At 42.5% G+C, this 12,812-nt stretch overlaps 1 protein-coding gene across 2 annotated transcripts in view; it reads right to left on the bottom strand.

The window, feature by feature from the left end:
• FAM189A1 (family with sequence similarity 189 member A1) overlaps positions 1 to 12,768 on the bottom strand; it is a 424,039-nt gene extending 411,271 nt beyond the window's left edge. Inside the window, exon 1 of one of the 2 annotated variants that reach the window (XM_039491769.1) lies at positions 12,556 to 12,768. The gene's annotated coding sequence lies outside the window, so the exon portion shown is untranslated. Of the gene's footprint in view, positions 1 to 10,574; positions 10,594 to 12,555 lie in introns of those variants that run through there. The other variant, XM_039491768.1, reaches the window with a different exon arrangement.
• Between the last annotated feature and the right edge of the window lie 44 nt (positions 12,769 to 12,812).

Here is a 12,812-nt window from a genome sequence, read left to right as displayed (position 1 = left end):
GTTTAAATATCAAGAAATAAGTAGTTAGGATGAGTTCTAATATGAGGTTTATCATTTCTTGGTATGTATCTTAAAAATCTACTACTACTTTTGCATATCTATATTTGATGAATTATCAGAATACCTTGTATTGCACCACTACTTACTTACTCCTTATATTTCAGCCTTTTTTAACACTATGTTAAAAAAAAGTATGAAGCTGGCTTTATAGACCCTAGAGCCCTACCAAATTCATGGCCATGAAAAACGCGTCATGGACCATGAAATCTGGTCTCTCCCAGTGAAATCTGGTCTTGTGTACTTTTACCCTATACAAATTTCACAAGGGAGACCAGCGTTTCTCAAATTGGGGGTCCTGACCCAAAACGGAGTTGCAGGGAGGGTCACAAGATTATTTTAGGGGGGTTGTGGTATTGCCATCCTTACTTCTGCACTGCCTTCAGAGCTGGGCAGCTGGAGAGCAGCGGCTGTTAGTCGGATGCCCAGCTCTGAATGCAGTGCTCCACCAGCAGCAGCACAGAAGTAAGGATGGCAATACCATGCCATGCCATCCTTACTTCTGCACTGCTGCCTTCAGTGCTGGGCAGACAGAGACTGGCAGCTGCTGACTGAGGGTCCAGTTCTGCAGGCAGCAGCGGAGAAGTAAGGGTGGCAATACCATACCATGTCATCCCTACTTCTGCACTGCCACTGGCACCGGCTCTGCCTCCAGAGCTGGGCTCCCAGCCAGCAGCTGCCACTCTTCAGTTACTCAGCTCTGAAGGCAGCACCGCTGCCAGCAGCAGTGCAGAAGTAGGGGTAGCAATACCGCAATCCCCACCCCAATAACCTTGATACACCCACAACTCCTTTTTGAGTCAGGACCCCTACAATTACAAAACCGAGACATTTCAGATTTAAATATCTAAAATCATTAAATGTACGATGTTTAAAATCCTAGGACCGTGAAATTGACCAAAATGGATTGTGAATTTGGTAGGGCCCTACTTATCACCTAACTAAAAAAGTGTACATCAGTAATAGAAATGAGCTGCAATATATTCCCAGATAATAAACATTAAGATTTGAGTACATATTGTTGTTCAAGAACACTGGAACCCCAGGAAATGTAAACTTAAGATTGCATCTCTAAGACAAGGCACCCAAACTATCTTCACTCTGCCCCCACACAGCTGCCCTGAGGAAAAAGGGCTTATAGTGAAATTTAATTGCAGTCTAAACTATAGAGACACTACCATCACTATAAATTTACAGGAAAATGCCTTGCTTTTGCAACTTTAGAATTTCAGGTTTTTCTGACTTTCAAAACACAATGATCTTTGCAGTAAACTCACTGACGTGACATTTGTAAAGCCAAAATGACTACCTGCATGGGTAACTGCTCACTGAGATGAGTTAAGCCCCTTAGACCATGTAGGGTATGTCCAGCACAAGGTCACATTGCTTATATGAACACTGTGCTTCCTCATGACTCAATACAATTTTTGAAAATAGGACAGGTATCCTGCCTTCCAAAGATTAGTATCTGAGCAATGAGACACTATAGAAACACAGATCAGCTTTAAAGGTGCAATCTTTCACCTACTTATTATTATTATTATTACTACTACTATTACTATTATAGTAAATAACTGTTTGGTTTTACACATTGCAAACCATTGACATCAGAAGAATTAGATTTTGATTTGTGTTAGCAAATGACCAATTTGAGCATAAAGTACATACCAAGATGTAAGGTAATTGTTTATTGATGGAGAATCATTGAACCAAGTCTTTCAAAGTTACAACAACAGACCTTTAACCATTCCCTTAATATTTTTTTAAATCTTAGGACTAATAATAGGCTAGATTCTGCCATCCTTACCCACCCTGATTAACACTTATTTCCATAGTTAATTCCACTGGGGCTTTGACCCTGCACTGAGCTCCAGACAGGCAGACTTGTACCCACACAAAACCCACTGACCTCAGACTTTCTTATATTCACAAAGCATCTGGTACAACCCACTGACAAAGACAGGATACTGTAATAAATGATCCTCTGTGACACATCCTATGTTGAAGTGAGGCCTTTCCTACTCTGTGGACATTAAAGATCCCATTGTGCCTTTTGAAAGAGTGGAGATGTTAGCATCTAAGGGCTTGTCTACATTTCAAATGCTACAGCAGCACATCTGCAATGCTGCTGTTGCACCACTGTAGTTCTTTGGCACTGACAGGAGGCGTTCTCTTAGGAAATCCACCTCCTTGACAGGTGGTAGCTAGGTCAACAAAAGAATTCTTCCATTTACCTAGAGCTGTCTATTAGGGCTGTCAAGCGATTTAAAAAATTAATCACGATTAATCGCACTATTAAATAATAATAGAATACCATATAAATATTTTTTAAATAGCTTGATTTCTATTACAACTCCGAATACAAATACTGTAGTGCAATCTCTTTATCATGAAAGTTGAACTTACAAATGTAGAATTATGTACAAAAAAACCCCTGCATTCAAAAATAAAAAAAATGTAAAATTTTAGAGCCTGCAAGTCCACTCAGTCCTACTTCTTGTTCAGCCAATCGCTCAGACAAACAAGTTTGTTTACATTTGCAGGAGTTAATGCTGCCTGCTTCTTGTTTACAATGACACCTTTAAGCGAGAACAGGCATTCTCATGGCACTGTTGTAGATGGCATCGCAAGATATTTACATGCCAGATGCACTAAAAATTCATATGTTCCTACATGCTTCAACCACCATTTCAAGAGACGTGTCCATGCTGATGATGGGTTCTGCTCGATAACACGCCAAAGCAGTATTGACTGACGCATGTTCATTTTTATTATCTGAGTCAGATGCCACAAGCAGAAGGTTGATTTTCTTTTTTGGTGGTTCGGGTTCTGTAGTTTCCAAATAAGACTGTTGCTCTTTTAAGACTTTTGAAAGCATGCTCCACACCTCATCCCTCTCAGATTTTGGAAGACTCATCAGATTCTTAAACCTTGGGTCAAGTGCTGTAGCTATTTTTAGACAAATCTGCAGTGAAAGTGGTCTTAAAATGAACATGTGCTGGGTTATCATCCAAGACTGCTATAACATGAAATATATGACAGAATGCAGGTAAAACAGCAGGGGACATACAGTCCCCTCCACCCCCAAGGAGTTTAGTCACAAATTTAGTAAATGCATTATTTTAACAAGCGCCTTCAGCATGGAAGCATGTCCTCTGGAATGGTGGCGAAAGCACAAAGAGGCATATGAACGTTTAGCATATCTGGCAATGCCGGCTACAAAAGTGCCATGAGAATGCCTGTTCTCACTTGACATTGTAAATAAGAAGCGGGCAGCATTATCTTCTGTAAATGTAAACAAACTTTGTCTTAGCGATTGGCTGAACCAGAAGGAGGACTGAGTGGCCTTGTGGGCTCTGAAGTTTTACTTTGTTTTGTTTTTGAATGCAGTTATGTAATAACAGCAAAAAAAATCTACATTTGAAAGTTGTATTTTCATGACAGAGAGATTGCACTACCGTACTTGTAGGAAGTGAATTGAAAAATACTATTTCTTTTGTTTATCATTGTTGCAGTGCAAATATTTGTAATAAAAATATACACTTGGATTTCAATTACAACACTGAATACAACACATATGAAAATGTAGAAAAACATCAAAAATACAAATTTCAATTGGTATTCTATTGTTTAACAGTGTGATTAAAACTGCGATTAAATAGAGATCCTGCGACAATGTTTTTGCCCCGTCAGGCATTGGGAGCTCAACCCAGAATTCAAATGGGCGGCAGAGACTGCAGGAACTGTGGGATAGCTACCCACAGTGCAACGCTCCGAAAGTCAACACTACCCATGGTACTGTGGACGTACTCTGCCAACTTAATGTGCTTAGTGGGGACACACACAATCGACTGTATAAAATCGCTTCCTAAAAAATCGACTTCTATAAATCTGACCTAATTCCGTAGTGTAGACAGACCCTTAGTCTGTCTGTCTGTAGTTAAATTAGCCAAGAAAAATAATCATCATTGCATTTAAAGCGGTGATGTGTTCCACCTCTAAAAGGCTACACTTTGTAAAGTGAATTTGCAAGCACTTTGTGATTGTGCATGTGTGAAAGGAGTTATAAGAATACAAATTTCAAGTGTTCACTTTAAAAAGGACAGTGTTGAGATTAGTAGATCCAAAAAGTTTGACATTTAAATTGTTGTGCGTGCTTGGAAATGCTGCATAAGTCACTGCACTTTTTAAAGTGTTTTAATGCTTTTAATAAATAAATAGTTAATTCACAACCCTGTGATAACAAACCAGTGTGTTCACAGAAGAAGGAATACTTTTTAGAAGAAAGTCGTTTTAAGTTTCTAAAGCTCATGTTCTTCCCTTCACTTTACCATGCAGAGGGGAGAAAAACAGAGAAAAGCAACGTTAACTAGTCCCTTAGCTCTGCAAATTCCATTAGGTAAGTGTGGGTGTGGTGGTCATAGGGTGCAAAACCAGCCTTGTGGCCATTTGCGATGGTGCATCTGAAGTTGTGCTGCCATTGCTGGAGGGGACTTAGTTCACAGAACAAAGATTCTCAATGTAGATATGTTTGGGAAATTGTCCAAGGTTGGGACAGGAGTCCTATAGACAATAGTCTCCTTCATTACACAGCTCTCATTCATTCCCGGAACAGAACCATCCTATGCACTAAATGAGACAGGGGTTTTGTGGAAAAAATAGCATGTGATCATGTAATTAGAGATTGTCTCATAATCTCTAATTACAGGGGTCGGTAACCTTTCAGAAGTGGTGTGCCAAGTCTTCATTTATTCACTTTAATTTAAGGTTTCACGTGTCAGTAATACATTTTAATGTTTTTTTTAGAAGGTCTCTCTCTAAAAGTCTATATATTATATAACTAAACTATTGTTGTATTGTAAAATAAACAAGGTTTTCAAAATGTTTAAGAAGCTTCATTTAAGATTAAATTAAAATGTTGATCTTACGCTGCTGGCCCGCTTAGCCCGCTGCTGATCTGGGGTTCTGTTCATCTAGGCCAGCAGTGGGCTGAGCGGGGCCTGCAGCTGGGACCCTGGCTGGCAAGGGTCCGGCAGCCAGAACTCCAGACCAGCAGTGGGTTGTGCGGGGTCAGCGGACGGGACCCCAGACTGGCAGTGGGCTGAGCGGCTCAGCCTGCTGCTGCTCAGGGGTTCCATCCGCCGGCTCCTGCCAGCCGGGATTCCAGCTGCCGGCCCCACTCAGCCCACTGCCAGTCTAAAGTCCTGGCCCTGCCCACATACAGTGGGTACCTACCTTCTCCCTGGTTCTGGCCCATTCTCTTCCTCTCTGCACTGAGCTAACAGTGGGAGTGCACTGAGCCCAGGGCTGGGGGTGAAGGAGCAGGCTGGGGGTTGGGGTGTAGCGTCCGGCCAAAAGCTAGAATGAGGGAGGGGGCTCAGAGTTGGGGCAGGAGGTTTGGGTGTGGAGCGCTTACCTGGGCAGCTCCCATTTGGTGCAAAGGGTGCAGGTGGGAATGTGGGGGGGGAGTTGCAGGAGCTCCTGTTTGGTGCTCAGGGTGGGGATGTGGGGGGTGCAAGAGTCAGGATGTGGGGGGTGCATGGGGTGTGGGGGGGCTGGGGATGTGGGGGGTGTGCAAGAGTCAGGGCAGAGGGCTGGGGGCATGTGAGGGGGTGCAGGTGTCAGGGCATGGGGTGTGGAGGGCCTGGGTATGTGTGGGGGTGCCAGAGTCAGGGCTGAGGTCATGGGGGGGGGTGAAGGAGTCAAGCAAAGGGCTGGGTGTGTGTGAGAGGGGTACAGCGCTCAGGACAGGAGCGTGGGGGGGCACAGGGCTCAGGGCAGGGGCATGGGGGGCTGTAGGGCTCAGGGCAGAGGGCTGGGTATGAGTGTGGGGGGTCAGGGCAGAGGGCTGGGGGTGTGGGCTGGGGTTGTGAAGTGCTCACGGCAGGAGGCTGGAGGGGATATGTCCCTATTCCACCTACCCTTCCCCAAGGCCCTGCCCCCGCTTCTTCTCTGCCTCTGCACGCTGACTCCACTCCTCTCCCACCCCCGGCCGACAGGGAGGAAGGGATGGAGAGGAGGAGGAGGGGCAGGAACCCAGCACACTGCAGGAAGAGGCAGGGGAGCTGGCAGGACCAAGCTTCTGCCCCCTGCCCCCACAGGAGGGTGGAGGCGGAGAAGAGCAGGATGGGCCGGACCAGGCTGGGCTGGGCAGGATTTTTAATGGCATGCTGCTGCCTGCCAGGACTCCGGCAGGCAGCAGCGTGGCATTAAAAAAATCGGCTTGCGTGCCGTCTTTGGCACGCTTGCCATAGGTTGCCGACCCCGACGTAGATAAAGAAAGTGCTGAAGCAAGATTGCCAGAATTAAGTCTGAATATGCATTTCCTAACATATGAGTGTTTGACTTTGCAAACTTATTAATATTTTGATGTCATTTTGTGTGTGTTTTTCCCTAGGTTTCTAAAAAAGCAAACTGAAAATCCAGATATTCTATCATGTGGCATCATACTGACATCTACATGGATTTTTGTGATGGTTGAAATCTTTAGATCTAGCACACAGACATGCCACTTGATCAAACAGGGCAAATGATAGCAGTAATTGGTTGTAATCCTTGGTGTGGCCGGGACACTTTGCCAGAGGATTTCACGGATATTTGCTGACAGTAGGGGAGTGGTGAGATGGAGGAATCATAGACTCATAGGGTTGGAAGGGACCTCAGGAGGTCATCTAGTCCAACCCCCTGTTCAAAGCAGGACCTAATCCGCAACTAAATCATCCCAGCCAGGGCTTTGTCAGGCCTGACCTTAAAAATCTCTAAGGAAGGAGATTCCACCACCTCCCTAGGTAACCCATGGAGAATGTTAGGTTTCTTTCCAGCCTCTGAAGGGAAGTGTGTCTGGTGAGTAGAGACTCTTCTGCCCATTTCTCCCAAGTTTAACCTCTTCTGCTTCTTCTCCTCTAACTTGTCTCTTCTCCATACCCCTCTCCTCATCCCAGACCCATTTTCCTCACTCAACCAGTCTCAGTCTCCCACTCTCCAGCCCAGTCTCCATCCTCAGTCCCAGTTCCTACACACACTACCCTGGTTCCTTGTCCCCAGTCTTCTTACCACACCAGTTTCAGTTCCTCTCTCATAGCTTCTCATTTGATCTCTCTCTCCCCTACTCAGCATCCAGTCACCCTAACACCTATATTCCCTGTCCACATTGATTTCCAGCCCAGTTTCCCTTCCTGGGATCCTTGTCCAATTTCAATGTCTGTTCCCCACACCTTCCACCAACCCAGCTCCCCCATGCTCCAATCTTTAGTCTCTTTGCCCAGTCAGCACCAGTTCTCTCCCACACCTGCTTTTCATCCAATCTGTCTCCCTCCCCTCTCATTTTCCTTGTCCCACTGGTTGCCAGTTCCAGTTTCCTTGTCCACCCAGTCCCAATCTTTTCTGCCCCACTCTGGCTCACAGTCTCCATTTCCTTATTCACCCAGTCCGTCTGAGGTACTTATAGAGCCCCTATATTGCCATAGTATTTGAATACTTCACAACATCCTTGTTAGGTAAGGAAGAACTATTATCCCCTTTTTTACAGATGGGAAACTTTTGGTCTGTTTTTGTACAGCACCTACTACAATAGAATCCTGATCCACAACTGGGGCTCCTAAACATTCTGATAATACAAACAACAAGAAACAGAGAGACTAAGTGACTTCCCCAAGCTCACACAGGAAGTCCGCTGCAGAGCAGATAATTGAACCCAGGTCTCCTTAGTCCCACGCTAATGCCATAACCATTGGATGATCCTTCCTTTCTTGTCCCCCTCCCTTAGCTCCTTTTCCCAATCTACTCCTCTCATCCTCCTTTCCCCCAGGTTCGGCTCTTGTCCCCTTTCCAAATGATTCAAGTGGCTTCTTGCTGTATGCTGCCTGTGACAACCAGTGGGCACAGTGAAGGCATAGCAGAGACAGTCTCCTTGCTTTCAATTCAGTTCCAGTACCTGGCCCTGACGCAGCCCAGAGCTGCAATTGCAGGAAAATTTCGCTCAGCCCACTGCAGCCCTGAGCTAGAGCACATACAGTGCAGACAGAATCTTGAAGGAATTAAGCTGCAAAGCTCTAGCAAGTCTCTACTGAGCATGTAGAAACGGATTTTTCAAAGGCTTATAATTTAGCCAAATTTGGGTGGATTATCACAGAGACAGCAAAAGGCTCATTCCTGACAGAAAGGCCACCCCCTACGAAATTTCAAAGTTCCTGCTCCAAAGCATAGAGGTGCTCAAGTTTTTCAAAGAAAATGTCATCTGACTTTTTTTTTTATTAAACAGAGACAAAACAATTTATTTTTCCCCTAGCCTTATTCTCAAAAGCTGCTGAAAGCAAGAAAATTCAGCCTGAGACAGACATCCAGCATGGAAAATTTCATCCCAAATAGTTAAAAAAGTGTGGCAAAGATATAAGCAACTTAATCCAGCGTTTTATACTACCAGCTCAAGACCCACCTAAAACTGGGGTGTGAATCTTTTAAACAAAGCCTAATGTTTCAAACCATTAAGAGGGCATATAATACTATAAGTGGCTTTCAAATTATAAATGATGTGAATTAAAGAGCAATATAAAGCTGCAAATAAGTGATTGTTTTAAAGGAAGTTCCTGCATTACAAAAAATAGGTACCATAGCATTGAAAGTACACTAAGCCCTACAGAGAATAAACAGTAAATATTGCAGTTTATTAATAAAATTAGTACAGAGAAAATGAGAGACACAGAGGTACACCCAACCTCTCAGTTTGTTCTTAAGTTTGTAATCAATAATGCTTAACAAAAAAACAAAACAGTAGTTAGCTACAAGAGTACTGCATTGTAATAAGAACACCAGTTGTGCCACATTACTCATATGAAATACTGCCACAAGCAGATTTTTCATATGAAAATTTTTTCTAGAAACAAACTAGAGCTGTAATCATGGGCATATGTTTCATCCAGTTAGAATGTGAATGGTATAACACTCTGATCAGGAATAAGGGAAAGCTACCAAAAGAGTCACATCCACACGCTAACAAAGGTACAGATGATAAAAATAAGCAAAAGTCTCCAATTATAAAGTGCAAATAAAATAATATAAATATACACACCTCAATATTCAGAACTGGTCTGCAGTAACTCTGATTATATTTAAGTACTGGAAATATGGGAATTCTTAGAAGTGGGGAAGTCTTGTACTTATCTGCATGCAAAAATCCAGAATGATTTTCCAGTTCATACTTGTTTGTACATACACTAATTTACTTTACCTATGTTTTGCCAAATGAAGTTGAGATGAGCTTTCCTAACAATTAAACACAACACTTTGCGGGCCAGATCCTCAGCTGGTTTAATTTGGCATGCCTTATTAAATCAGTTGAGGATATGGCATTGAGTATTTTAAGTCATTACAAACAAATGCATCTGATACAGTCAATTCCAAAGTACCCAAAGTCTTGTTTTTCTCACTGTGCATTGGACTAATGCTTTTGAAAGCCATATATACACATACGTACACCTCTCTGTACTCATACTGATCCATAAAGAAAATACATCTGATATACTATAGTCTGATTTATTAAACTATTTCTGGATTTTTTTTAATTGCAAGTGAAGAAGACTATAATTTGAATATTGTAACATTTTTAATTTTACTTTTAACGGTCAGTAGAACAGTTTTAGTTGAAAAATGGTGTGTCAAAATGTTGGATGAAACTGGAACACAAAAGTCATCTTAATTCCATGCAATAAATGAAACAATTTAGCAATGGTTTTCTTTCTGAGGGGATTATATATAAATAAATAAATCTCACACACACACAATGATTAATTTTCATTGTCCCTTTTCTGTACTATTCCTGAAAGAGATTCTCTTGGTTTGCAAAGTAAAATTTAGATTTGTAGGACAACTTTAGTTCACTAACAGAGAAATATTTGAAATTTTACTTAATTCTTTTAAATGTCTGACCATAGAGTTGGACCTGATAACCTTAACTTAGAAGACAAATGGGTCTGAATCAGGACCTTGGAGCTCGTCTTCTCATGGGCCTTTTATTTACAAGATAGAAGTAAGTATAGAGCAAAAGTGAGTACTAGGCACAATTCTTTGTAATGTAATGTCAGTGGGAGACACTTTTATGCATCCGGGCCTGAATTTGCCTCTTAACATGGTTATTGAAGTTACGTGATGGAAATATTTTCACCGTTATGACACATTTTGGAAATGATGCCAGTTATACAAGGGTTAACAAGCACAAAACAAACAAAAAAAACAGCTGAGAAAGAAAAGGTAAAAAGAAATAGCCCGAAGAGCAAGTTACACATATTCACCACATTTTTTGAAAACTTCCATTTGTAAGTCAAAACAGCCCTTGAGCAACTTTAAACTTCCACAGCCAGCAATTATACAGAAGATCAGCCATTGATATTGGCAGTATTAGTTGAGTCACATTCTTACACATACTTTCTATTGAATAATTTCTCTAACCTATAAGGCAAAAACAGGCTTTCCTTACACATGTAGGACATTGGATTCCACCCCAAAAGCAGCTCAACTCTTACCGTAATATCGGCTTCTCAACTGCAGCAGGTACATTTGCCCAAGAGAAGGGGGGAATAAAACCCAGAAAGGCTCAATCCTTGTCCATCTCTCTTAAAAGCCAGAACTGTCCAGGGAAGTGGCCCCTGTTTGGCCCAAACAATTCTACCCCATGCTCCAGCAGCCATGTCAGTTTAGGAAAGGGGAGGAGCCAGCCAGATAGACTCAGCAAAACCAGACTCTACAACAAGGACATTCAGACACTGATGGTGTCATCAGACTAATTATTCACTTTTTACTCTGCACAGTCTCTCCCCTTTGCTGATTGGCTGTTTATGCTTGCACAGTCATTTTGCATCAGTCTCAGCCCACCTGCCTCACCTCCTTCAACTTTAATATCAACTCTTCCTTTTTGCTTACCCAAATCACTCTATACCACTTACTACCACCACCACCACCACCCTAAAAACCCACACAACAAAACTCTAAACAAAAAATTATGGAACTAATATAATTTTGGTAAACCATCATATTGTTCACACTTTGTGGATATTATAACCCCTCCCCATCCTTTGTCTATCTAGATTGTAAGCTCCTCAGGGCAGAAACTGGCTACTGTTCTGTGTTTGTACAGTGCTTAGGATAGCAGGGACTTGTTTTCATTTGGTCTCTAGGCACTATTGCAGGGGTAGGCAACCTATGGCACGGATGCCGAAGGCGGCACGCGAGCTGATTTTCAGCGGCACTCACACTGCCCAGGTCCTGGCCACCAGTCCAGGCGGCTCTGCATTTTAATTTAATTTTAAATGAAGCTTCTTAAACATTTTTCAAACCTTATTTACCTTACATACAACAATAGTTAGTCATATATTATAGACTTATAGAGAGAGAGACCTTCTAAAAATGTTAAAATGTATTACCGGCACGCGAAACCTTAAATTAGAGTGAATAAATGAAGACGCGGCACACTACTTCTGAAAGATTGCCGACCCCCTGCACTAGTGTAATACAAATAAATAATATTTATTGTAGACAGTGATAGAATATAGAGGACCTTCAAGACTCATTGTGGGGAAACTCCTTATCCTCAAAGCACCCTGTCCCAGTTTCTTTAATTTGGCAAACCTCCACCACCTGTATAAACAATACTGGGATATTTTCATGTCACTGGCAGTTCTACACTTGTTAAGGCTGAAGGTCCAGAAGTCAGGAGACTTCACATGAATGATTCAATACCCCACTTTGTACATTTGATGTACATGCATTATCTCATATTTGTACTTGTTTTTATTTTTATTTAAAAAGTAGATTTTATTTTCTACTCCTGGTCCCTCAACACAATGCCTCTGCTGCTGTGATAAGCATGTTGTATTTTACTAGACATTTGAGCTGGTAGCCATAAGTCAGAGTGAAACTGAAGCATAATGACATTGTGACAAGAAACAGCTGGATTTATATTTTTTAAAATCATAGGCCTGCTCTACGCATAAAGTTGTACTAATATAACTAAAGGTATGATTTTATACTCAAGTTAAATCAGTGCAACTTCTGTGCATTGTCTCTCTTATACCCAATTTTAAACAAATTTATCATTTTAGCTGCACCTCTAAGCCTACAGACATAAGTTAAACCAATATAGCCACTTTCAAAAGATATGAGAGTCCACCCACAAAAGTTGCACTCACTTAATTAAACTGATTTAATTTAAACCAATACATATTCTGTGTGCGGATAAGCCCTTATTCAATGACAGCCTAATGAGGGCCTCTCCAGTGCCTTCAGAAACAGCAGTAGGTATTAAGGAAGGAAAGGCCAGAGAACATGGTGGGTCAAAAGAAGAGAGGGGAAATTATTATTATGGCAGCATTGCCTGGGAACTAATCACAGTCAGTGCCCCATCATGCTAGGCACAGAACAAACCACAGAGCAGTAAGCAGTCCCTTCCCTGACACCCTGTCTTACCCACACGAAGGAAAATGCCATGTTAACTCCACTAATAGTTACCAGTCCCACACAGGAGGAGTCTTGAGGCAGCTGGTGCCTTCAGGGAAGTCTGTTTCTTGGGAGAGGGGAGAGGAAGGCCTGTTTCAGCCCCAGCTCCCCCAGCAGCTGGAGGGTCATGGAGGCTGACTGGCCAAGTCCCTCCAGCACCACCCCTCTCCCTACCCTCTAAACAAAGAAGGGACGGTGCCTCTCACTGCTCTCTCCAAGCCAAGGTCTAACAGGAAGCAGCAGGGAGACACTCTACCCACACTCTTCTA

This window comes from Mauremys reevesii, linkage group 10 (genome assembly GCF_016161935.1).
Source record: "Mauremys reevesii isolate NIE-2019 linkage group 10, ASM1616193v1, whole genome shotgun sequence".
NCBI lineage: Eukaryota > Metazoa > Chordata > Testudines > Geoemydidae > Mauremys > Mauremys reevesii.
Note: the sequence above shows the minus strand (reverse complement) of the source record. Positions and strands in the feature narration are given on the sequence as shown.